This window comes from Castor canadensis, chromosome 4 (genome assembly GCF_047511655.1).
Source record: "Castor canadensis chromosome 4, mCasCan1.hap1v2, whole genome shotgun sequence".
Taxonomy (NCBI): Eukaryota; Metazoa; Chordata; class Mammalia; order Rodentia; family Castoridae; genus Castor; species Castor canadensis.
This window is the reverse complement of record NC_133389.1, coordinates 117434268-117458071: the sequence shown is the minus strand read 5'-3', so window position 1 is coordinate 117458071 and position 23804 is coordinate 117434268. Positions and strand designations below refer to the sequence as shown.

Sequence of the window (23804 nt, the reverse complement as noted above, 5' to 3'; positions counted from 1 at the left end):
GGTTTTCTATGGAGAATTTAAATTTAGAATTCCTTTTCTTATTAGTTTTATTAATTTTAATTTTATTATTTTATTCTTAAAGAAGAGGGCCAATCAGAGATTTTAAGCCTTTGCCAAATTCCCAGGTGTTTCTTGCAAGTCTTTTTGCTTTGTTGAGTATAGAAGTTTGCTGGTCAAACAGTGAACTGCATAAAGGAAGACAAGAAAAAGAAAGCTTACTGGAACAGAGGAGTATGTATTCATTCTGTGATCATCACCAACACAGAGAAAAATAGCAAATGCTGTCATAAATGAAACTCCTATCTTATAAAGGCAAAAAATGCCTTTAAATAAACCCTAATAGAAGCAAAGAATTATAATGAAAGGAAATATATTAAACAGTTAGAGAACATAGACCATTCTATCATAGCTTCCTAAGAGTGAAACCAATTGATGCTTCTTAAAGAATCACAGAAATCTCACCTGGTATCCATAATTGCTCTTCCAAAGACTAAAAAAAAGAGAAAGTGAGGCACTATTAATCAGAAACAAAAATTCTTTAATTAATTTTAAATAAAGGGGAATGGAGAAATATACCAAAATAGAATGTACTAAGGCATTTGCATTCTGTTTATTAAATGCCACAAATGTCTAGTAAAGTTTTGAAGAAGATAAAAATACAATAATAAAAGTTTCTCATATTTGTACATCACTTTTTGATGCAGGGTGGAAGTTTGATTTTTAAAAAGTGACCTATTTTCTATGTCAACAGGAAGAATTTCTGAAACAGGTAGCTTTCAGTCCTTATTAATTCAAAATTGCTATATTTCTTTCAGGCTCAGACCACATATCAGACATCAGCCCTTCTATACTCTATTTTCTTCCCCCCACCATTTCCCTTTTGCTCTGTGGATGATAAGGGATACCAAATCAATTGCTGTGTAGAAGAAGCAGACATAACATTCCCAGAGACACTGGAGACGGAATAGAAGCAACAATTCATTTTTTCTGTCTCAGTTTAGATTGTATTTATACCACCTGCTATGCCTGTGGGAATGGAATCTCTAGTACAGGCTTTAGACACAAACTTTCTCTTAGTGACTTTCCTTTTTCTATTCAGTGTGATAGGATTTTTTTTTTTTTCTGAGAGAAGTAGCCTATGGCACTTGGCTGAAGAGATGAGACTTCAATGAGATACAGGAGACAAAGAGTGACAAATTAAAATGACAAGGCTGTCCTATAAGATTCTGATCTAGTGAAATGAAGTATTTCTGGCCCAGTCAATGTAGACAGTATTATGCTATGTGGTAATAGATTGCAAGACCTGGGCAGCCTGTATATGTCTTTGAGATAACTGAATTTGTCACTATCAACACTCTCCCAAATTGTGTCTTTCCTGGCTTTTGAGAATCTGAGAATGGGCAAAGGTTTTCATGTAAGTCAAGTATTTAGGGATAGTTTATTTTTCCTAAAAATCTGCTTTTAACAAAAGAAATCTTGGTAATATGTTAGTCATTGATATGAAATTAATTGAAGGAGAAACCTTGAAATAGATAATGAACAGCCCCAAAAGTGATAGTGAACTTTGGCACTGTGTCTCATTGAATGTCTTGTTGCATCTGTTCCCTTATAACTCTGAAGTGGTTGACCACATACTTTTGAATTTTACCTCTGTCTGCTGGACATCTCAGCCAAGTGTTAACACCATGACTTCAAATTCAACCTAGGCCAAGTAAAATTTATAAACTTTCTTTAAAAAAGTCAGTGATAATGCATTTTTCAGTTATCCTGCAAAAGTTTAATTTGCTTAGTACAGATTTAAGTATTCAGTAGCAAATGCTGAAGAGAAGCAATAGATTTTAAGCACATTTGAGCAGTAGAAATCTGGAGTCATCTCTAATATTTCCTTTTATTTTCACCTCTTACATTAGCTTGGTTAGTCACCAAGTCCTATAATTGCTCCTTTGCATTGTTTTTTACAAACATTTTCTCCCTTCCTGTTGTATCCCTCCTCTTCCAGGCCTTCACCACCTTTTGAAGTGAAAAACAGAATTCATCCAGGACCTCTAATCATACTACAAAACAGTTAAGAATACTGAGACTATATAAAATTGTGGCCAGCTATATTTGTATGCCGAGGAAAAGAAACCAATTCTAGTGGGTTACATTTTTTGTGTAGCTTGGAATATGCTGAGATTTGTTGAGGGTTCAAGCCAACAAAAAGTTACACCCTCATAAGGTAGTGGTTGTTCTGGTTGGAGGTGGCCATGTTCGTCTCTTCCTCAAGGATTGCACATGTATCTTTTGGCTAGTTCCAGCTTTTCTTTTGTGTCTTGTTTATTGGTGCAAACACTCTGAGAACTAGAGGCTGGTATACTGCTTAGGAGGAGTATGTCAGTTATTGCAATAGCAGGACTATTATATTTGTGACTCCCACAAATTCTAGAATCTCAGGGCATCTGTTTCATACTCACTAATGGAAGTGGGATACAAACTGATTTGAATAGGGAAATGTTTTATAATTCAAAAATGCAAAAGAAAAGTTAAGGTAGAGTGATTCTTGGGAATAAAAGAGTCCATTATGATGAACTAGAAAAGTTTAAATGCTATTTTTATAATAGGAAGAAATAATCCCTTTTAAAAAATATGAAGTGTTTTACTCAGTTTCTGTTTTTTATTTTTCCAGTGTGTTAAGGTAAAGAAAATAAAAGGTCAATCATAAGATGTTAAAAAGAAATTTGAAGCATTCATATAAAATTCAAGATCCAAATATAGATTACATTTCAGAGACATGCAGGTAAGAATCAATAAATATAATCTATCTTTGGTAAAGTTAGTGTTTTTAAATTACACATTGTTCAATATGCAATTTTTCTTCTATAACCAATGGGAGAAAAAGATTAATTACTTCAATATCAATGATAATACTATATGAATGAGCTCAATGATGGTCATAGTAGGCTCAACTGGATTTAGGATGAATAAACAATTTCAATAAATTGAATTAATTAGATTGGGCTTAAGTATGCAAGCATTTCATTTTGTGAAATCATGTACAATAACTTGTTCAAGAAGTGCTGGTATATAATTGCCTGAAGTCAGAGTATAAAAAAAGAGAAAAAAGCTGAAAATCCATTATGTTCATGTTAACAGTCTAACTAAACTAATTATCTGCTATTTGAATTTTCACACCTCAATTTCATGATCTATCTTGCCTCAAACCTCTGAGCCTCAAAAGCAACAAACAAACAAAGAAAAGCATTTGAAGGAGAACAGTACTAAGCCTCCTGAAAAACATCCCTCTTTGAAAATCATCTACTCTTATTTTCTCCACTTTCTTGTGTTTACACTGTTTTACATTACCTCCCTAGATAAACTTATATACTAATCAGCTATATGGACAAAATAAAATAATGAAATATTTTCTATATAGCTATCAACTTATACCAATTGTGCTATGTGCATGAATACTTTGAATTTAGTAGCAATAGTGAGAATGCTGTGGTATTCCAGGAAAGCTTAGAAAACCCACAAATTATAACTTTTTAGATAATTTCATAAAAATTCAAATCAAATAACAATACCCATTCATCCATATATGTACAACATATTGTAAATATTTAAGAGGCTTTTCAAAACCAAAATTGTTATATTGAACTATTTGAAGTAAAAATCACTGTTTTTGTCTTAAACAAATGGTTATATAACATGGCTTAACCAGTCCTTTCTCCCCCTTCCCAGTACTAGGATTTGAGCTCAGGAATTCCTTCTTCCTAGGCAGGAGGTTTACTGCTTGAGCCACGCCTCTAGGCCTTTTTTTTCTGCCCCTCTGATTATTTTGGAGACAGGGTCTCCCTTTTTTGCAGAACAGCCTGGACCACAATGGTATTTTAAGCTTTCCATTGTTTCTGGTATGCCAGAAGTGCACCATCATGCCCAGCTTTTTCCACTGCAAACTTTTTTCCCTAGGGCTAGCCTATAACCATGATCCTCCCAATCTTAGCCTCCCATGTAGTTTGGGATTATAAGTGCACACCACTATGCCCCAGCTACTGGCTGAGATGAGATCTTGCTAACATTTTGCCGAAGTTAACCTCAAACTACCATCCCTCTGATTTCAACTTACTAAGTAGCTAGGGTTTTAGACATGAGCCACTGGCACCTGGCTTGTTTAACCAGATTTTACCTAGGATTATCAGGATTCTCATTTCCTATATAATCCCATCAATGGTGACATAAGATATTGAAAGAACTCCCCAAATGCCTTTTAATAAGTCAATATGCCAACTGTACCTCTGAAAATTTGAAAAATATACCCTGTAATATACTTTGATCTTTAAATAACACTAAGTCACAGTAATAAAGTGGAGTTTATTAAAGGTACAATTATACTCAGAATTTATTATATCACTGTCTTCTAGAATATATCCTATATTGTTCAACATTAATTTTATAAAGATGTGTTCTTATTGTGATTTATAATATATAATTTAGTTCAATTTCTTTTATCAGAAAAAGAGAGGATATTGACAGCAATATAATTTTTATGTTATATTTATAACATGTGTAAAGTATCATTATAAAATTATAACGTTTGCATTGTTTCTTTGTAGTTTCTTAAGCACTCTACAGAGTTGTGAATAATACAAATTTATATATTAATAGTTTTATATTGTTATTAAGAAAATATATTCTTTCTTACAGAGTTTTCATACATAATTCATCAATAACATTGAATCCAGAATTAATAATCAATTTAAGTAAACCAGAGACTCAAAAGCTACAAGTGATATTATATTTTAAGAACTGGACTTGCTACTAATCAATGTCATATTCATGAACTGCAAGTTTTGAGAATTAGCAGACCCTAATTTCTTGTATTTTCCTCCCTCTTTTATGCTTGTTGGTATATAGTTTGCCTGGTTAATTTCTACAGTTGAGTTGTGACTGAAGCAGGATTGCAGTTCAGCAGGATACTTTTCCTTCTATATCTATAGCTGGTTGTACAATTCATGAGAACACATAGCTAATAATGCAAGGTCACTAATCTGTGGACCTATTTTCTTTGTTGAATTTTAGGATTATGGATTACACCCATCATCATAGGTAACTTCCTTGCACATATATATTATTTGTCACAAGAGAGGTCTATGACATGGTGTTTGAAGGGATCAAAGCCAATCTTATACTCACAGACCCTCCTCACCTTCCTCCATCCTTCATAGGTGGGTAATGATGGAATTCTTCGAGTTTGAGGGAAAGCCTGCTTACTAACCACATTATGTTGCCCTATGACACCTATGGTAATGAAAGGGGGAATCTAACACCTAGCTTCACTGTTACAAATCTATACTTCATGTCCTTATGAATTTGAAGGTTTTTTTAAAGTCATTAAGAACACAAAACACCTCAATTAAAAGCCACGAATTCCATAAAACTAGGATATTTTCATACATTTTGGAAGCAATTGTAAGAATTCAAAAGGAAAATTTTCTTCTCAATCATGTATAATGTCATTTTATGAAACTGTGCTTGTTATCACCATCTGTTTGCTCCCAGTCTTTAAAATACAATCTCAGGTAACATTTTTTAGAATTTAGCATGCAATAAAGATATCTGCACACCCATGTTTATCACAACACTGTTCACAATAGCTAAGTTATGGAATCATTCTAGGTGCCTATTGATGAATGTAATTAAAGTGAAAGTACATTGTATGCATGTATGAAACCATCATAATTAAACACAGCATAATTAATATATGCCAATAAAAAATCCTATTTCCAAAAAATTAATTTTAAAATATAAACAGGAAAGTATCCAACAACATACAGGGAGATACTTTATAGGGTTTCAAACTAGCAGCTGCTAATAGTCACGCCACTTGATTTCATTTTCTGACAAATTAATCTTTTACCTATGAATATTTGTTCTTTAATTGCTAACAGAGTCTGAAAAGAAGTAATTGGTCAGTGTTAGAAGGGAAGCCTCTACGTTGAAAAGATTGGAAGGGCAGCAGACCCAAGTCGTAGTATATAAAAAAACAGAGCAAAATTTACAAATATCCTGAAAGAAAGAGTAGTCAACCAAGTATTTTATTCTTGAAACTTATATGCCTATGTTAAAAGTAGCATTTTGATCAGAGTAAAAAGTACAAAAATATGAAATGGGGAGTGCATTCTATCCTACACTCAATAAAGAACTTCTGTAAATTTAAAACAGAAGGATAGGAAATAAACTAGAAAATGCAGGTAGAGTATTGCTACTAGTAGAGGAAAAAAACCACAAAGTAACAATACTTTACACATAGTAATATGCTATTTATTACATGTAAAATGTATTATACAAATATCTGTACCACATAACCCCATAATTCCACCTCCAAACAAATTCTCACTTAGATTCACAACAGCATATCTGCAATGGTGCTTATTTCAACAGCGGGGGTATTAGCCAGAAGAAATCTAGGATCATATCAAAAGGGAGAGATTAAATGTGTAGAGCACATTGCTGCAATCAAAAGCAATGGCCCATAAAATTTAGGTATGAATGAAAAAAACAAAACAAAACAGGCACATAAAATCCAGAAAAGCAAAAACCAAGACCTAGCTGTAATAGATACTACATAAATGTAAAAATCACAATATTCCCCAAACAATCCTTTGAAGGACTCTCAAAAATGTACTTTCCTATTAGAGTCATGACTATTGAGAAGAAGGGATGAAAGAAAGAAAGTTAGGGGCAACAGAAAACAAAACAAGTGTCAGACTTGAACGGAGGGAAGATGATAGTGTGTCGTTATTGGAGATATTTAGCTTTGCATCTGAGATTATAAGAGAAAGTAAGTGAAGCAGAAGGAAGAGAAAAGTTGGAAGAAAGAGAAGGGGAAGCAAACATGTTAATTATATTCTCTGTAAATTGTTAAGGATGTCGTTTTAAGTAAATTTGAAACCAAAAGTGAAGATACCTTTTTCAGAACACCACTGATGTGTTCAGAGGAAGAGAGTGGTTCAAATTTACTTTGAGCTTTCAGCAAAAATGCTGCTGGTTCTCGTTCATCATGGGTTCTTTACAAACATTTTGGCAATGAGAATCTCAGATTGTATTAATTCAGATTTGTTTTTCTGATAAAGCCATTTGTGCGATGACATGCCCATGTGACTTCAAATACATTCGGTGAACAATATTAGAATCTTAAAAGAGTACTTTGGGTATATTGAGCTTGATTAGAAAAAGTACAACTGATTGCCCTACAGCTAAACTCTTTATTAATCTGTACCATGCAATTTCTAGTTTGAAATTCATAGGCATTTAGAAAATTAATCCTTCATAGAGATAGGATAATTCAGGTGGTGAACTTAGCAGAAGGAAGGCCTTTGGGGTATTTACTTTGGACACATTGTCCCCAGCAGACCTGAATGAAGAGCACTCTGAACCATTTGCAGCAAAAGCCCTTTCAGCAAGTCAGGTTCAGACACTGGCCTTCATCAGCTTATGGTGAATGAATAAATCTTACATTTTCATAGTCCTTTGCATTTCAAAGACCTAAAGTGCTTTACATTGTAAATCTGATTTAAGTGGGCAGAAATATATAATCTCAGGGGCTACATGCAAAGCTACCTTGGTGCTACTAACCAAGGTTAGTACCAAAAACCCACTCACATTTCTCTGTTGCAGAAGTCAGTATTGACAGAATAATCTTTCACAAACAAGTCAATTGTGATCTCACAAGCATAAGATTATAGGCAGATTTCCTTCCAGTCAGTTATATGGAAACTTCAAGTGTAATTCTGTTCTTGGTAACTTCAGCTCAATTCTCAAGGGAGTTTCATGGCATATATATCAAAGTGCAAAATTGACTTTGTAGCCTAAGTACATGAAGTAAAATCTTGTTTCTGTAGGAAAGTCAGTGGAATGAAGAAATTCATATTAAATAACATTATTTAATAATTTTATATATATTCCACTTAAGTTGAAGGAACAAAAATTAATTTAGAGTGATTCACAAAATCAGTGTGTTATAGCAAGGTGGAACAGGTGGATATCCCTTAGGTTTTTTCAAAGAAAGATATAACTTGGAACACAGTATTAACCAGTCTAATGAAATTGTACACTATAGGTATTTGTGTATATTCTTACACATTTATGCTTTCAGAAAGTTTCTGTCAGGCAAACTCTGGAAAATAAGTTTTGCTTATTATCTTTGTTTTGCTTATTCATGATGACACAAATTCTCAGAAAACTTAATGGATAATACATAACCAAATGTCTATCATCTCTGCTTTCTCTATAATACATTTTAATACTGTGGCTAAAGTGAATCATGAAGAGACAGATTTTGGGGGGTTGATGATTATATTGTTTATGAGGCTATTGGCAAATCAAAACCATCACCTCAGTTAGGGAAAGTGACAGTTATGCCCATGTTTCCTTTCTATTACCGTTTTAAGAAAAATAATTGGGCTCATAAACAGCAACAATTCTTAATAAGAGCCTGTATTGGAGAATGTGTGTGGTGAAAGTATAAACTAGTAAGTTGAACAAAGTTAGGTAGTTGATTGACATTAACTAAATGTATAACATCAAGGTGTGTCTGCATAGTGCCTATTTATTGATTAATAGTTTCTCAACAGCATGTAACATCCTAGTCTTCAGCTAAGTTTACATTTGTTCCTTCATTGTATTTGCCTACAGGATGAATAGTGCTGATTCATTTCTGCTAACGAGGTGAGAGTCAAGTATGACAAGATTACCTCCCTGCCAATCTTCATGTCTAGCAGTTGATTGTATAATATGTTCTTACTCTATATTTTAACATAAAATAATATGGTCTATTCTTAATATGCTCAGGAATTTCATAAATAAGTATCCTAGGAAAAGGTCAGTTTTAGATATAAGTAGGTTATCGGGACATTGGACATCTGAACAGATTTTTGCAACCTTTCAGCCATAGACACTGCTGTATGTTGCAAGGTTTTTAAACATCTTTAAATAATGAAGTGGGTAAGGGGGGTGGGGAATGGTGATAATGTAACACCTAGATTGACAGACGCAGCATTATCTTTTACTCCAAAAATTTTTTTAAATGTACACAAATTATTAATTTTCTTAGCATATCTAGAAAAGCAAAAGAAATTACTTAAATGTCTATTACCACTTATTATCTGGGGCTCCATTAAGGAGGTGCTGGTCAGCTTGGCTTCATTTGTCCTCATGATGCGGCAGAGATGTGAGGCCAGGCCAATTGGGGTTAAAGCAGGGAAGGAACTGATACAACTGGGGATCATTAAGAGTGATCAAGGGCCAGCCAGGAGGAAAAGCCAGCTGAAAACAAGGCGGAGAGCTCTTCCAGGCAGAGCAGCAAGTAATGTGCATTCAGGAAACAGCCTAACCTCATCCAGTGAACTTTGTTTAATTAGATTTTGTATAAAATTCCGGCACCAGAGCATCTTGGTCAGCTTTGATGCAAAAATTGGCAGGGAAAAACTATTGTTAATTTTCAAAAACAATATTATTGGAATATTTAAGAAATGTTAAAAATCTCGTGGTAAAATACAGTATGTATGTGATACAGCACACAGTTGTCTCCTTGATAAAGTATTATCATCTTGAGCAATTAATATGTAGATTGTGGATTTGAGAGTGAGATGTATTAATTAATACATGAATGTATTAGTCATTAATGTATTTTACTACTCATTAATGTATTTTTTTAAAGAAAATTATTGGCTTTCCCTCCAGTCTCTGTCTCCTTTTTCTACTACCTCACAGTACTTCCTAGATGACTTTCCAAATAAATTATTTGCATTCAAATCCTTGTCTTAGAGTCTATTTGTTAGAACTAAATCAAAACACACAAATCTCAGTAATTATTTAAATCAATCCTTACCTCGCAGGGATGTTTTGAGTATCATTTTCAATAACACATGCAAAAATGTCTTAATAATAGAGTGGTACATATAAAATTGTTCAAATTTCTCCACTAAAAATATGATTTTTTAATGACTCCAAATGATCTTTGTATCTATTTTACATGGCAGATTTATTCAAATCCAGGAAGAGTTTAATAAATATCTGTGGAAAAAATGAAAGAAATAGATATGACTCTGGTGCTTACTTGTCCACTTGAAGTATTTTGAAAACTAAAACTATATGTGGTCCTGTGCTACATGGAAGATAATGTTTCTGAGTTGTACATTCCACTGTGGTTTCCACAGAAAGTAGAGGCATGACACAAAACCAGACAAAGGGAGGTAACTAAAGGAGAAAATAATGTTAGGTAATACTAGATTCTCATCTATACTGGTCTTTGCATACAAAAATGAATCCACAAGGAAGACAAATTCTGAACTCCTAGAGGCCACATGGTTTTCTAAGGACAGGTTAAGACCAAGTGAGAGGGGAAGAGATGAACTCACCTCATTCACCACATTTTTTGGTTTTCCATGGAGCCCTGATAGATTTATCTCTTCTAGAATTTGGCTGTTTAGGCATAGCTTATACGAGTAACTCTCAAAGTGTGTTATTCAGACCACAAGCATTAGCATCACCTAAGAGCTTATTAAAAGTGAAAATTCTTCAGTCACACAGCAAACCTATTGCAGCTAAAGCCCAGGACTTAGGTGCTCAATAATACATGTTTTAAAGAAGCTTCCTAAGTGATTCTGATTCACATTAAATTTTAAAAATACCTTAATCTCTAGATGAATTGAGACTGCCACCAGTTTAATGAGAAAGACAAAGAACCAGTGAAGTCTCCTGAAATTCTATTAGACCAAACTTTCTTCTCTTTGTCCTTAGAGCATCTAACACTGGGGATCTGAGTAACATTATCCAAACTTCCAGGTCAAGACAAGTAGGAAGAAGAATTAAGGGTATCTTTGAATAGGACCTTGTATATCAGGCCATGGCAAACTCCATGAGGATAATCCGAGAATAATCATCTATCCCAAGAAAGGAAAACCAAAATTACCAGTGGAGAAGGATATGTCTCTTCCAAATAATCTTGGTACAGTAAACAGAGTGAGGAAATGATACCTTTATAGTACTGTCTCCACAAGAAGAGAAAGGGCTTCTGATGTTCGACTTCCTTCTCCCATCCCATATCAATGACATTCAATTGTACTGTCTTGGGAAAGAATATCACTTACATTTTTCTTGATCTTCCGTAGTTTGCTTGGTAAAAGTTCTAGGGTGACCTCTGTTTATAGCGACATCTATCATTCTTAATAGACACTGGCTACTAGATAGCTATTCTCTTTGGAAAGAACATGTAAGTTGAATATAATGATAATTTGTTTGCATATTTGTGTTACTATTGTAACTACATGTTGATCTATTTAATTTAGCATTCTCATGGCAAATTTGACACATTGGAGTCCTGAATTTGGGATTATTTTAACATTTGAGATCTTCATATTAAGTTAGATGTGGAAAATTGATTACTATATATACAAAGGAACTAGAAACGACTGAAGTATATAAAAACAAATTTTGTGGGGATTTGGGGGAAGGTGGTATTGGGATTTGAACTCAGAGCTTCAGCACTTGCTAGATTGGTGCTCCATGGCTCGAGCTACGCCTTTGGCCCTTCTTCCCTGGTTATTCCCATTTTACACCCCCTTCCATAGTGGGGATGACAAGCAGGTGCTACCACACTCAGATTTTTTCCTTTGAGGTGGGATTTTACAAATATTTTTTGCCCAGGCTGATTGGAACTGTGATTCTCCTGATCTCAGCCTCCTGTATAGTTTGGGATGACAGCCACACACCACTGCACCCACTTGTTGGCTGACATGGGCAACAGGTTATTGATTGGGTTTCACTAAATTTTTGCCAAGAGTGGCTTGATCTGCAGTTCTCCTAATCTCAACCTCCCAAGTAGCTAGGATTAAAGGCATGAACCATCAGTGCTCAGCAAGGGTAGAATTAGATAATTTTAGGAAGGGAAGACTGAGAGACAGCCTACTGCTTCGTCTCCAGTTTATGGAAAATAGTCAGTAGCAGGTGATCTTGATCAAGGTTAAGAAAATTAAAAAATGAGATTAAATTGTAATACATAAATTATAAGTTAACTATAATAGCCTTCTTGGAGTAGCTTAACTATGGAATGCTTTCAATGGAAGAGGACTTCTTCAGTGGAGCCTTGAAGAGAAGGAAGGAAGTCTAAGCATTTTTCATTCCTAATTCTGTAGGGAAATGTTACAGCAGATTATCACTGCTAGAAATGCTACAGTTCTACAAGGTATTTGGGAGGGGTGTGACCAGTTGAAGTTCCCAAATAATAACTCCACATGTTAGTCATGTATGCTAAAAGATATTTACATTTACAACTTGGAATTCAGGAGAGTTCATAGTTAATGACCTATAATTTAACCAAAAGTTCATTGTTTTTTCTAAATTTGACTATTATAATTCACACCACTTCCAAACAATTTATACTCATTCTCCCTTTAAAGAAATTCATTTTAAAAATAGGGTTTTTTTTATTATGTAAAGCCATTGTTAAAATTTAAGGGAATCAAGTAGCTCAAATTAACTCCTTTATCAAAAGGTGTATTCTCTGTATGATGAGAAGATTGGGAACATATGTGTCTGAGAGGAAGGTCTCAGAATGAATGAGCCAACATTCCAATCCCTGTGACTTTTAAGTCAATAAAAAATAAGAAATACTGTGTTTGGAAGTTAAGCTTAAAAATTAATCATAAATTTGTTTAATAAGAAAATGTTTGGTGTTTCGTTTATTTTTTGTTTTGGCAGTACTGAGGATTGAGCTCAGGGCCTCAGGCTTCTCAGGGTATCACTCTACCACTTGAGCCTCAAGCCTTTATTTATTGTATTAAGTGGAAAATATTAATGATTGATAATGTTTGGCAGTTCCAGTGCACTGTGAAATTCATATAGTTTTCTGTGTAGGTGGGGGTGGCAAAAGTATATGTGTAAATATATATATATATATATACACATACATGCACACTAATTCTACGTTTATAAATAGCCATTAAAAACAAAATCTTTCAAGAAGTAAAATTCCAGAACATGATTTATGTAGATGAAATTTTTTGACTTGATGAATGATGGAATGCTGAAGAAATCTTGGTTCAGGGTTATTTTATCAAGTTCTTAACTTTTAAGTGTAGAATAATCCTGTGTTATGTAACCAATTAGACAAGTATAGAACCTAAAACTATAGTACTTCACCCTTGAAAATAATTGCCTCTAAAATAAAATAATACACTTATTTCTCGAGTCATAAGAGTTAACATGAGGAAGAATCACATGTCAATTTAGATAGTGATGATGTGAATGTGTTCACAATTATCATTGCATTATTTTATTAATATTTGCACATCTGTTAAGTAACATTTACAACACAACAATATAAATCCATTAAATAGATAAATGTTTTGATTATCTTTTATTATTTTTCATCTTCAGGGATTCATTACATTGACTATACCTTTCAAACCATAATGTACAGCTTAATTAAGCCTTGCAGTTATAAATTTTGAGGCAACATATTAAGAGAGAAGTTATTGCTTTGGGGGGTACAATATTACTAATGAATGTTGTGCTCTGCGACATCATTGCTGGTATAAAATTCTAAGTCTATCCAAAAGAAACTGTCTTGATTTCACTACTCAGGGATCATAAGTCAACTTTTTATGTACTATAAGCTTCTTAGGAATAAAATTCAAACCCATTGATGGCTGAGTAAATTTCACAGCTTGTAGAAAAGACACATATCATTGTAATGTGTGAAATTTTAATCAAAAATGTTATGAAGGAGGAAGGTAAACTGACTGCTATAATTAATGTGTTCTGACACAGAGATTTAGCTGGCACATTTGTGGACTATGCCATGCTACGTTAACTGTTCCATTGCTTAAAACCTGTCAGAGCCTGAGGAGTTCCTATGTCATGGTTTCAACACTCGACACATTTTCCTAGCATGTCAGTTTTGTCGTGATTTGAAATGTAGACATTTCTTCCTTGGCTTTTCTATTAATATCTAATTTAAAATGTCACAGGTACTTGCAGATAGGGTGTGTGCCCTCCTTTTAAAAGAAGCTTCATTTAAATTAAAACATTGTAAGCGTTGTGTTTAAAATAAATTATCTTCAGTGTTATTGCTCTCCTAAATAGCATGTAATATCTAAAAAGTAAGTAAAATTAATTAAGATAATGAAGAAATGAGGAAGTAGCTTCTGGTCACATATTGTAATAAAGTATTTTCAAATAATACCACATATAATTCTGTGTATGGTCTCACAGAGTAAACACAATGTTTCTACATTTAGGAAGCAAGCTCTGATTTTTAAAGGCACAATTGCTATGTTTTTATAATTTGAAAGAAACATCCTGGTCATGAAAGAGTTTTGAAACACTGCTAAACATTTTCTAAATGAACTTACATGCTAGACAATGGTTTAAATAGTGTTTCTGTGTTTCAAAGAGATTCTTCTGGAAATTATAAAAGATTTGTTTCCTGCCTCTGTTGTGTCAATCTACTTGCAGAGATCTAGTGAGAACTCTCTCAGAGCACTGCCAGCGTGGTTGTGCAGTAGACAAAAGACATACCTGAAAGGGGAAGACAGATATGCCACTTAAATTAAATAGGAAATGAATTGGCCAGCAAGTTGGCATGTCTACTGAGACAAATCATGGACAACATGTCTCTCAACAACAAAACTTATTTGTTTTCTCTTGCCAACAGATTCATCACTGCCCAGGCAAAACAGGCAAAATACATTAGTGTCATGGTAAACTGATAAAGAGAAGTGCCTCAATCTAGCATCCTCAATGGCGAAAGTCTTAGGGCAGTATTGATCTGTGTTATATAAATCTTGTTTTCTGTCTGCAGAAGTGAATCAGGAATGACCCGTAAGGTTAACAAACATTGTAATGTCTTTCAACTGGGGCAGATGCCTGTGAGCTCTACACATTGTATTTGGTCAAGTTCCATCTTGTCATTTTACCGCCAAGAAGCTTAACTAATTGCTGGCAATCATAAGAGTGTTTGACGGAAGGAGAGAATTCCTGCAATTTTTACCCCCTTTCCATCCCTTCTTTCTTTCTTTTTTTTTTTTTTTTCTTAAATCTTAACAAGCACTCAAAGCGAAGTAGCGGAAAACAATCAACACTGAATTAGTCAGCAGGAGTCTTTACTTTGTTGAAAGTTTATGTAATTGGCATGTCATGCTCCTACATTGCCAAGAACAGACCTGATTAAGCTGATGCACTTTGTTTCAGTAAAATTTGACAAAGAAGCCTTCCCATCCTTTTGAGTTGCATGTCAGCATATGTGTGCAACAAGATTTTCTTCTGTTCTCAAGGAACCAGTGGCTATGTGAACTGATGAAATAAAAATTCTCATCAAACTAAGGCCTGACAAAGTCAATGTTTTGGTTGAAAGGGGAGAAAATGGTGGTGGTCAATAATAATAATCAATGAAAAGAAACTTTACTGGGAAAAAGTACAATTAATCATAAAAACCTGTTTTACTTTATAAACAGAACACTCATAAAGGAATGGCTCATAAAGGAATGGCAAATTAATTATTTTATTATGGGTGTTGATTTGACAGGTGTGCTTTCTCCATGTGTCTTATGCTTTTATTATAAAAAAATTAGTCCTGTCACTTTAACCATTTTTTTTTTACAATAGAACCTCTTATTGGAGATTAATCAGCCATCAAATTTGGTCTGCTAACTCTTTACAATCCTTTATTAGGCTGTGTATGATGAATTTTGTCCTTATTTGGAAAGTCAGCCTTTATAGTGAGAAAATTAGCCTTAAAAGAGACTATAAAGCTTATGGTATTTTATTTGTATTTGCTCATACTAGTGTCCCCTTGTCATAACCCTAAATCAAATTATAGGTTTGAATTTGGCTTAGATTATTAAAGCTAAAAGTGAGCATTTATGGAGGGGATAATCCTGGCATCTATTACGTCATAGTTGACAGTATAAAGGCAAGATTCAGGGAACTGATGGAGTTCTCTTTCTTCTCCCTTTTTGTCATAGAAAGGTCAAGCCAGTTTTCAACATTTTTATGTATGTCATTCTCAACATAGCAACAGAATCTCTTATGGAAAACAATGTAAGTAAATGTCTTCAAGATGCTGCTAGTCACCTGATCAAAAGCCAATGTTGAAAAACACTTCTAATGACTGTCTCTTATGCATCAGTGCACCTACTAATGAGCTGCCAGAAAAGGCTTTGTAAAGCTTTGCTAAGATAGAGCAGGAATGTGAGAAGCCTGAGATATAACTTCCCTGCTGTGATCCCTTCCTTTCTACTAACAGGGAGCCTAGACTTGGAGCTGCTAATGAGCATGTTGGAGAGAGTGTCCAAGCCAATGCAGGCTCGAGACAATTCACCTGTCTGCTTTCACATCCAGGGTATGATGTATGACAGTAAGACACCCGGTAGTAGCTTTTCTTTAAATAATTTAGGTATTTATTGATTTTCCCTCTCTATCTCCCTATTTTTATTTAGCCCCTGCATTTTATTTTCTTTTGCTGATGTCTAGCACTATCAGAAAAAAAAAGGAGGGATAAAAATTATTTTTTCTATCATCTTACTCTGCCGCCCACATAATATACAAGAAACTAATGTTATTATGCCATATTATAGCAATGTGGAATACCTAATTAATTTTTCTGCAGGGAAGAGAAATATGTGGTTTTCATAGGGAATATTTGGAAAATGAAGTAGTTGAAATGGACAGATTTCTAAAAACCAAAATGTGGTTTATTTAAATTAAAAGAATTCAAAATGTGTCCTCTATTTTGATACTTAAAACAATGTAAATGGCATAAGTCAAAGACTTTTCTCCCCCTAGCAATGCCTTGTTCAATGTCTTTATCCATAGGCAAAACCCAGCAGGATCTTTATAGAGAACACTTACTTAACTTGTTTGTAGAAATTCTTGGCCTATCAATGAAATAGTTAACTGCAGGATACCTTTCAAGTTCAATGCTAAACTGTTCACATTACATATTTTGATGCTATGCTTCTTTTGAGTTTTCCTAGAGGCAATTTTACTAGTTAATTTTTTTTAGTGAAACAAAATTACAGAATACAAACTGTGTAATTTTCCCAATTTGCAATGTCACAGTTATCCTAGAAAGAGAATCATCATCTCCATCCATTAATTACCATCCTGACTATCTTCTAACCTCTCAGGAGGCAGCCTGTGTGGTTCAGAAGGGCTCCTGCTATCTGTTCCTTCCAGTTGCCAATGGTCCTATTTTCCACAGCTCACCCTTGCGTTTTCTCACATTGATACACATGCCATGGGAAATTGCAGGCTCCGTGGCAACTGAGGAGATAAGAATGCTATGTGCCTTGGCAGCCCTTTTTATCCAAGGATCTCCAAAGAGATTTGTAAAAATCTATTTTTTTTAATCCTCTGGATACCCCTATCTGCCTGACTTCACAGCTAGCAGAACTAAAATCAGGGAACATCTACCTGTTTCTCAGTCCCTGAATTCTTTTTGGTACTGAATGTGGTGCAAGAACAAAACTTGAATTCTGAACCCAATTGTGATACTTTGGAGAAGGGCTTAGAATACATGATTCTTGCCAGGAAATCTGTGGAGCCTGAAGAGACTGAGATACATATAAACACATTATTTTTTAAAAAAGTAAATACTAGATAAAGCTGGAAGTAATATGTATTCAAGGTAACAAGTACATTATAGTGTGCCTGTTGTGGGAGTTTGTCACCAAGATAACTTTACATACTCAAAGTTGGTACTCTGCATCTATGTTTGGTAAGCAATTTGCTGAAAAAGCTAGGGAAACAGTTATTAATCAGTAAAAGGTTTTGAGCAAATTTCACTTCTCTATAGAGCTACTCAGGGTATAAGAATTGAATTTCTGCTTTGAAGAAATGGACTTTCTAAGAGGAAAGAGAAAATAATTAAATTTAAGAATATAAAAGATTTACACATCCCGAATATAACCTGTTGCTAAAAGGTTGATAATTCCACTATCTACAGTGGTAAATTATTGAGAGAAATTTATGTTGCTATATGTGGAATTCTTCAGTTTTGCATATTACATCTAATAGCAAAATAATTCTTTAAATAACCTAGTAATTTCTCACTAAAAAATGACCTGGGATTACCACAGAATGTCTTGTTAACTAATGTCAGCTGTGAAGACTTGGGTCCAATAGATGTAATATTGTATTTGTTTTATGTTATGTTAACATTTCTTTTATAAAATTTTGTTTGAATGTGAATTTTCATCTTTTTTTTTTTTCTCACTGGGGATCCAACCTAGGGCCTCCCAAAAATAGACAGGCACTCTACCACTGAACTACCTCCCCAGCCCTAAAGTTTTATCTTTTATTCTCACTTATTTATCAAAGTACATGTAAAGTTTTAATTTATAATTTCTCATATTTTAGACCAATATTATCTCTTGCCATTCAGTAGCTAAATATTTCAGAACCTAAATAATTACCTAATAAATGAATTATCAAATCAAAATGATAATAAAACCTATTTTTCATTTCTCTTTATTTTCCTCAGATTCTGAGCTGTGGAGAAAGTAAGTAAAGCACAATGTTATCTTAAGCTGCAACAGATAAGCTGTATTCCTCCTTAAGCAGGGAAATTTTCTGACATCAAATTAGACTGTTCAGAAGAGAGGCTCACTCTGGGCCACTAGGTTCCATTCTGAAAGTGTTACGTTGACTAGTAGTGCCTACAATCCAGGTTAAATTTTCAGATTTCTCACTTCTAACAGTAAAATATTTAAGTAAGCATCCTCCATATATTTGCACTTGTGTATACGTTAGGTATATATATAGAACTACGCTCAATATATATTCTAAAGTTCACTTAAAGACAAAATACTAAGGCTGACAGTAAATAAAGGAAATGTCTTAATATTTTATTTATTTCTTGATGGGATAAAAAATTTTCCTTTCAATATTTTTATCATCTGTAATATTTCAGTAAACTATGTAATTAGATATTATTCTTTACTTTTAGAAATCTCGGTTAAACTATTGGTGTTGTAACAATTTGAAAGACTGACTCTAGATTCAGTTTATTTGGAGACTTGGTTTTAATTGTTATGGTAGCTGCAAACAATACCTCACAAAGTTATTATGGAAGAAATAAATTCAAGAAACATTACATTAATTTTATAACTCCAAAAATAAGTAAATATTTATCTTTGAATGTTGTTAGTAAATTTTTATGTTTGATAACACTTATATATGTGTTTATCTCTATACGATAGCAATTTAATATTTCTGATAGATAGTTTCAACATTGATAAACATTTTGTACAGGAGATTTTAAAATATACTAGAAAAATTTCTAAGTTTTCTCTTAAAGTGGACAAAGATGAATCTTTCTAGCAGACACATTCCTTTGAACACAAAAACCCAGAATGATAAATCATCCCCAAGTATCAATTTTCATTACAAGTTTCCTTAAAAGTGAAGTTTCTGTATCACCCACTAACATAAAAACATCTGTATTTAACAAACTAGGAATGTGCTTATTCTTTTGGAGAGACAGTTTAGCTAGTTATCATACCACTGAAGCCATTTGTCTTCATGGAAAATATTAACAAATTTAGATACTAGCCTTTTTATAAAATAAAAACACATATTTCTTATGAGAACTTATCTTTGTGAGATAATAAGTAAAGAATTTCATGGCCTTCTTTATGTTATTCAAAATTGCTATATAGGATCTACTATTTATTTATTTATTTATTTAGTGATACTGTAGTTTGAACTCAAGGCCTTGAGCTTACTAGCAAGTTCTCTACCATTTGAGCCACACCCTCAATCTTTTTTGCTTAGTTCTTTTTCAGATAGGGTCTTATACTTTTTACCAAGGCCTGGCCTACATACACCACTGACACAGATAGGATTAAAGATGTGCATCACAAGGCACAGCTTGTTTTATGAGACAGTGTCCTGCTAATTTCTTTTTGCCTAGGATGGCTTTGATCTGTAATTCTCTCATCTCTGCCTCTTTCATAGCTGAAATTACATGAATGAATTATCATGCCTGGACTAGATTCTACCTTTAAATTCATCATATTAATAAAAGATTTCCACTCTGGTTTTCAATCTTACAGTGTGAACACTACAATTTATTACAATATACTGAAGGCAAAGAACTGTAAGGCCACCTCTATGAAGTATATTGTTAAGCCCACTTCTTTCCTCAGGATGGCTTTCCCGGCATCCATAGCAAGGACCCTCCCCCCTGTAGGTCTCTATTAAATCATAATTTATTTCTGATTAGTGTATTAAGTAACCAAGATTTTCCATGTCCTGGTAGAATGGCTTGTCCATTTTGGACACCATTATTCTCGATAGCAGTAGAATGAGGTAAGGATGAGTAGATGTTGAGGTCAAGAAAAGCAATGTGTTATTTCTGGTTCCTGTCTGAGAATTTAAAGTTTTATAGATACTTATATGTTATACTGAAAATTAAACATTACAGTAAATGATTGTGGGATGATTCAGTAAATATCTTTGTGGGCAGAGCCAGTTCAAGGCCATTTTCTTTAGCTTAGTTTTGTGACTCCTGCTAACACAATTTGTATTCATGGAAATACTAATTTATAAACATGTTTATCAAAAATATCATGGTACCCAGGCTAGCAGAATGGTTCAAAGTGATAAGAGCACCTACCTAGAAAGCAAAGTAAGTTCAAATCCCAGTGCCGTCCAAAAAAAACATGGTATTTTAAGATTAACTCTTAAAATTATGTTTATTTTACATAGCATATTTATTTTTTATTTTTTTAATCATACTTGAGAGTAAATGTTCAACTTACATTTTTTCAGTTTCTTTTCTTTTTCTACTATCCTAAATTCTACTGTTTTGTTCTTGTGCTAATACAATCAGTCTGCTACAAATAATGAAAATATATTTCTCACAATTCTGGAGACTGGAAAGTCCATGATCAAGGTGCCAGCAGATTCCATGTCAAGTGAGGGCCCCTTTCCAGATTCATGGATAGCTGAAGGTTGGTGAAGTAGAGAGCAACCTCTTTATAGTCTACTTGACAAGAGAACTAATCCCATTCCCAAAATCTCCTCCCTTATTACCTAATCACTACTAAAGCCACCACTTCCAAATTCAATCACATTATTGACTATGAATATGAGTTTTGATAACACACAAACATTCAACCTGCCACAACTTTTTCATTTAAGTCACCAATATAAATTCCTTATAGTTAAATAACAAAAGAGCATATATGGAAATAAGGCATAATTAACACATATTTCCTTTATATTCTTGGTTGCAATACCTTGGTACAGGCTATGGAAATAGTTGTCATTTTAAGGAAACTCTTATATGTTTGTGTGTGTGTACTTGTGTATGTGTTTAAACTCTATGATAACATTAAGTTGGAAGCATATGTTTTAATAATATTTTGTATAGAAATACATAATGGGGAAATCAATTATTTAATCCATTTTGCTGTATCTTCATCCCCTACCTATATTGTATAAGTCTATCTCTAAGCATACAGGACATTTTCTGAGGCTTCAGCATGCTACATGATGCAGATAACAAAATGTGTATGCTGACATTGACTGCAAGTCAACAGCGAACCATCAGGTTATGGTGATGCAGTTGAGGACTGGAGACATCCATAATACTGTCTTCCCATATGGTTTCCATTGCCTTAAAACATGTCTCCCATATCTACATTAGGTGCATGATATAAAATAGGTGTATGTCTGAACTTAAAATTTATTAACAAGTACTGAAAGACATAAAATGAAAACTGAGTTTTCCTACCATCTTCTCAGGCCTAAACTCGAGTTAGTCAGCATTCACTTATTATCCTGCTCCAAGTCTATGTCTTAACCTATCAACCATAAATCATTTCTATTGCATTCTCATCAAGGAAGAAAAGAATTTAGCTCATTAATATCCTCTTCTTCTTAAATGCCTACAAAGTTCAAGAACATTTTTTTATCTTTAGTTATATTAAATACCGTTCTTAGTCTTTTATTTCTTGATTCCATAAGCTTTGGTGTCATATCTGACTCTTCTGTGTAGAAAAAGACATGAGCAGTATCCTTATCTCTACTACTTCCAACTTTTGTTAGTTGGGCCATTGGTTTTATAGTGACAATTCTCTTTTCTTATTTACTTTAGATGGTATAATTTTTATTGTATATTTTATTTATTTATATACCATGGAAGTAATATACAAGTATAACATTGTTTTCATATTTATTCATGTATATTAATTATTTTATGATATATCATGTGTATCATATAGCATTTATACTTACATTGCACATTTAATTTTCTATACTTTGTATATAGATTAACTCTGAAAATTGGTAGTGAATGATATATGAAGTATTAGTTTGAAAATAAACAGGTAAGGCACAGAATAGAATAGTAAATTTTTGTCTCATTAAGTATAGGGATATATATTCTTTGTATTATTGGATGCATGGTAAAACTTGAACCAACTATATTCTAGCACTGAAACTTTCCTGAATAAGATTAACTCAATTTTGGATCTTCTGTTTGCCTTAGATTTTATTTTTGTTTCTAGGAAAATTTTCATTTTTTAAAGAAAGAGGTGAGTGTTAAACTTGGAGCTTTATGTATGTAGAAATAAAATGACTTTTATTTCACTCTACCTTCACCATTGGTGTGTTGCATCTGACTCATACCAGAGTAAAAATGCTGGTTTTTTAGCATTAATTCCCAGCTCTTCAACCTCACTTGAAATTGTTCATAGTGGACATTTTTACATCATGGACATAAACAAATACTACAAATCAGGCTGACATTTGTTTTTGTCTTTAAAAAAACGACAAAAACAACAACAACAAAAAAACACTTAGCGATTACTTTTTAAATTACCAAATATTAATTGTACAGAGAGGCTTGTCTCATTATGGTTGTGAAACTTCTATGCACACATACAATTACTTTGATCATATTTGATTCACTTCCCTTACTCTTTCTGATTTCCACACCTCCTCTGTTTTTTTTTAAACAATTTGTAATGAAGAAGAGATTATTACACTGTGCATCAGCATACCACTACATCCTTCTGGTTGGGTGTAGATCTTTAGATTCAAAATTACTTTCACTATATTTAGAAGCCCAGTAAAACATTCTTCTATTGGTCTTTTCAATTTCTCTTTTTCTCTGTTCTTTGAATGCCTTTAAATCTTGTTTATTCTAATAAAATACAAACTCCATGAAGACAAGGGCTTTATTCTCACTACCTTGAAAAACTATGAGGATATGTGGCACAGCAGACACTCAACATATATTTGACTAATGAATGCATCAAATGCTGTTTAAAAAATTTATCTTCTTATATTATGCCCTCGGGTGTCTATATTTTGGTCGTATTCAGTCTCTTTGATGTTTCACTCTGAGTTTAGGTTGGTTCCCAGTGAGTTCTGCTCTTTCTGTTCTTTTATTATTATTTCAGCACTCAGATCACTTTCAAGAACTCTTTCTTGCTCTGTAGCTGAGCTTTTCTGCATATGTCATCTCAATTCTCTTCCAGAGAAACTTTGGAATTCTTTCAGCATCCTTTTTTCTTCTTTTAATCTTCTCTGCTTCCTCTGCTATTTGTTTTTCCATTTATTCATCTCAGTCTTTTTCTTATTGACTGTTGATTTCCCCTAGACATTATGATTCTTTAGTGGTTGTTTCTTGTTTTGTTTTTATTTGTTTTTTTGAGACACGGTCTTGCTTTGTAGCCTAGGCTGTCCTGTAACTCCCAATCCTTTTCCTCTGCCACCTGATTTAGTAGTTGGTTTCAATGTAAAGAACTAGT

At 33.5% G+C, this 23804-nt stretch overlaps 1 long non-coding RNA gene across 1 annotated transcript in view; it reads left to right on the top strand.

The window, feature by feature from the left end:
- LOC141422379 (uncharacterized) overlaps positions 1-16081 on the top strand; it is a 36383-nt gene extending 20302 nt beyond the window's left edge. The window contains exons 2-5 of the long non-coding RNA XR_012446925.1: positions 2666-2776; positions 5059-5085; positions 8674-8706; positions 16005-16081. This is a non-coding gene — a long non-coding RNA (uncharacterized lncRNA). The remainder of the gene's footprint in view (positions 1-2665; positions 2777-5058; positions 5086-8673; positions 8707-16004) is intronic.
- Positions 16082-23804: the final 7723 nt, after the last annotated feature.